Source organism: Amblyomma maculatum, chromosome 4 (assembly GCF_055883805.1).
Source record: "Amblyomma maculatum isolate TAMU_Amacu chromosome 4, ASM5588380v1, whole genome shotgun sequence".
Lineage (NCBI taxonomy): Eukaryota > Metazoa > Arthropoda > Arachnida > Ixodida > Ixodidae > Amblyomma > Amblyomma maculatum.
In genome coordinates, this window is record NC_139347.1 from 122104996 (window position 1) to 122109177 (window position 4182).

At 50.3% G+C, this 4182-nt stretch overlaps 1 pseudogene; it reads right to left on the reverse strand.

The window, feature by feature from the left end:
- Nucleotides 1–226: 226 nt before the first annotated feature.
- Nucleotides 227–1696, reverse strand: LOC146192271 (uncharacterized; annotated as a pseudogene).
- Between the last annotated feature and the right edge of the window lie 2486 nt (nucleotides 1697–4182).

Below are 4182 nucleotides of genomic sequence, written 5' to 3' on the forward strand. Positions count from 1 at the left end.
TCCTGCCATCTGCAATCCCACAGTTGAACGCGCGCCAAGGAACGCCACACGACAGCCGCCGCAAAAGCGGCACACACTTTGTCCACGACAGTATGAGCCATTAAAGTCTTTCGCCTTAAAAGGTAGGTAGGTAGCAACTTTAATGATTCAAAAAAGAACGAAGTGAGGGGGGGTGGGGGGTAAAGGGAAGTGAGCGAGCAGGACGACGATGGGCCATCAGGCCGCTCTAGATGGCCGGGCACTTTTGAGCTTCGGCGACCCCTCGGGCCCAGCTCACTGTCAGAAGCTGTACCTCCTGCAGCGAGCTGCGCAGAGCAGCCTCCCATCGCTCCTGATGTCTTGGCCCTTGCCAAGGGGGCTTGAGTTTGTTCGGGCAGTTCAGGAAGACGTGAGTAAAGTCGGCTCTGGTGCTAGGACACAAGTGGCAGTGAGGAGAGGTTTCGCCACGGTTTATAATAGAGATAAGGAAAGGGGTCATGACTGTGGCCGTCTGAAGTCTGCGCCAGAAAGCCTGGTCGCTTTTGGGAAGAGATTTATGCGGAGGAGGGTACAGCAGGCGAGAATATCTATAAAATACGGTGAGGTCGTGGTAGTTAAGAAGCCGATCTCTGGCACTGCGAGACGAAGGCACCAGGTCGCTCTCAGCGCGGTTGACGAGTGCTCGGGCTTGGTAGTGAGCGGCCGTGTTGCCTGGGTGTTCGCTGTGCGCAGGGACCCAGAGGAGGGTGATGAGGTGATTCGGTGGAGGGGATGATGCTAGAATGTTTGCGGGCGGGGAGTGGATTTTGCGATGGGCATAATTACTCATTGCTGTTTTGGAGTCTGAGAAGATATACTCAGCAGAGGAGTGTGTGATTGCTAGGGCAATTGCTGCTTCTTCAGCTTGCAGGGAATCCTGCAAATTTGGAATGGACGCTCTGACTATCGTGTTGTGGAATCCATCCACGACGGCTAATGCGAAAGCTGCTCGGTTTCAATATTCGGCCGCGTCTACATAAACTGCCGGAGCGCCAGGAGGGTAGTGCTTGTGCAAAGTCTTGGCTCTAGCTTTCCGTCTCTCACGATTATGCTCCGGGTGGGTATTTTTGGGAAGAGGCGGAATGTAAAGATTGTTGCTAACAGCGGTGGGAGGATTGCGCGTGGCCGAGGTATGACCGCGTAGGTTTATCCCAATTCGGCGCAGAAGAATTTGTCCGGTTTCGGTATGTGAGAGTCTGTGGTACTGACTAATGAGGTGAGCTTCTACCAGCTCTCCTAAGGTGTTGTGAACCCCTAGTTGAAGTAGTTTTTCAGTAGGCGTTCATTTAGGGAGAAGGAGAGCGCTTTTGTAAGCTGTGCGGATAAGACTGTTGAGTTGCTCGGTCTCCGTGGGTGTGAGGTAGAGGTAAGGGATGGAGTAGGTGATCCTGCATAGTCAAAATGCTTGAATGAGGCGACGTGTGTCTGCTTCCCTCATGCCGCGATGACGATTGGCGATACGCTTAATTAGTGAGGCTGTATTCAAAATGGCAGCACGAATTAATTTTATGGTCTCGGCGTTGGAGCCGTTGTCAGAAATACTGAGTCCTAAAATTTTGATTCTATTGACCCTGCGGATGGGGGTGTCGTTTAATGTGGCTTGAATATTAGGGGGGTTTCGTTCTTTTAGGTCCATGACTATGAGCTCAGATTTAGCTGCCGAGCAGTTTAGACCCATGCTGCTTGCATGCGTAGCAAGTGTCAGCGGCCAGCTGAAGTTTGGATTCTATTTCGCCATGGTTGCCGGTATTGACCCAGATAGTGATGTCATACGCATACAAGGAGTGGTAGATGGAAGGAATTTTGTCAAGGTCCCTCGCTAACGGGATAAGAGTAATGTTAAAAAGAAATGGGGACAAAACTGCTCCCTGGGGCGTTCCCTTACTGCCTAGCGTGAAAGGGCAAGTTTTTACTGTGCCTAATTGTAGGCAGACGGATCGGTTGCTGAAAAAGGCAGCAACATAGTCATGCGTGCGAGAGCCCACGTTTAGGTCGCTCAGTTATTGTAAAATGGAGGAGTGGGCAACATTATCAAAGGCCTTCGTCAGGTCCAATGCAAGGATAGCTCTGGTGATGGGAGGGAAAACGGGATTGAACACATCCTCCTTAAGTTGTAACATGACGTCTTGAGTTGACAGGCCCGCGCGGAAGCCAAGCATGGTGGTGGGGTAGGGCTGGTTTTGCTCCATGTATCGGTTAAGTCGATTTAGGATTACGTGCTCCATGACTTTACCTGTGCAGGAGGTGAGAAAGATTGGTCTGAGATTCTTAAGGTCTAAAGGTTTGTTAGGTTTTGGTATGAAAGTTACCTTGGCTGATTTCCATTCCGGGGGCAGCGTGCCCTGATCCCAGTGTTGATTCATGTACCTAGTGAGAAAGGCTAATGATTTGGCGTCTAAATTTCGTAGCGCTTTGTTAGTTACTCCATCAAGACCTGGTGCGGACGTGGTGCGGAGCCTACCCAGGGCAGCCCATACCTCCGCCTCTGTGATGGGAGCGTCCAAGCCTGAATTGGGGGTTCCTTTGTAAGCCGGTAATGGTTCCTGCTTTAGGTCGGGGAAGTATGTGGCTTTAAGACTGCTTCAACGTCTTGCCCCTGTTTCTCCGCCTCGTGCAGTAGTTTGGCGATTTGTTTATTATTTTCTGACCGTGAGGAACATGGGTTTAGCATATAGCGGAGGAGGGACCACGAGTTCTTCATGAGTAGTTACGTCTAATCGGTTACATAACTGATTCCATTGCTGTGACGAGAGCTCGGCCGCGTGGTCGGTGATGAGCTGGAGCGTTTGCGCCATTTTCCGTTTTAATTTGCGATTATGTTTTTGCCTGAGCCATCATTTCTCTAAATTCTGATAGGCCTCCCAGAGGAGGAGTAGTCTGCTGTCAACTGGATCGCCAATATTTTCTGCCGGGGCCAATTTTTCGCTAAGGGATACATCCCGTAGGAGCTTAGAAACCCAGTTCTATATAGTCATGAATTTCTTGTGCCGGGTTTTGGTCTCTAATTTTGCGGAACTTGTCCCAGTCTACAATAGGTTTAAGGTGAAACAGAGGTCGTAAACTAGCAGACGGCAGCGTAACTGTTAGGATGTAATGATCGCTGCCGAGGTTGATTCCCGTGTGAGTCCAGTTAGCCTGACGTACGTTCTTAGTAAAAGTAAGGTCGGGGCTGGTATTTCTGCTCACACTGTTGCCAATGTGTGTGGCTAGTGCACAGTCAGTGACTAGGGTGCACCTATTTTGCTGAATGTACTGAGATAGGCTGGTGCCCTTACGAATGTTCCTATTATATCCCCAGTCTCCGTGTGGCGCATTAAAATCACCCGTTACCACTATAGGAGCGGAGCCTGGGTTTTAATGCTGATCACTATCAAACAGCGGCATCAAGCACGACGACCAGAGGCTTGTACGTTGAGGGTGGCGCCTTTCCATTCACGCTGAATAATGGCGAAATCGGTTGGTTGGTGTGGTTTGCGGGGTTTAAGTCCCCAAGCGACTCAGGCTACGAAAGACGCCGTAGTGGAGGAATCAGGAAATTTTGACCATCTGGGGTTTAAACGTGCACTGACATCACGCAGCACACTGGCACCTTGCTTTTCGATGGAGGCGAAACGCAGAGACGTCCGCGTGCTGTGCGATGTCAGTTCAAGTTGAAGATCTCCAGCTGATCAAAATTACTCCGTAGCCCTCCACTACAATTCCTCTTCCTCCCTTTCCCTTTTCACACCGACCTTACTACCTCCTTCTATGGCGCGGTCCAGGTGTAAACAGTACAAGCGTGATAGATACTGCGTCTTTCCTTTCCTGTGAACCAGTAATTATTATTATTATGACATTCACAAGTGTATTTCAATGTGAAATAAGTTCTTGGCTCATGAGTGGTGCAGACAAAGCTTGTCGGCAAATGTGTCTGCACGAACTGACACTTGAGCCTTATGATTATTGCCTATACTAATGGGTCGGCTCCATATCGCGTAGGGTGGCCAGGATCTTGTGGCTCTCAGCGACTCTTAGAGCCCAGCCCACCAGCTCCTTTTGTGCAGCCGGGTCCGAGCTGGACACCACGATCTCTCATCGCTCTAAGGTTTCTGGGGTTTAACGTCCTGTTACGTTTCTCCACCGACAAGTGTGACAGCTGACGCGGCCACCGCATAGCAACAGGCA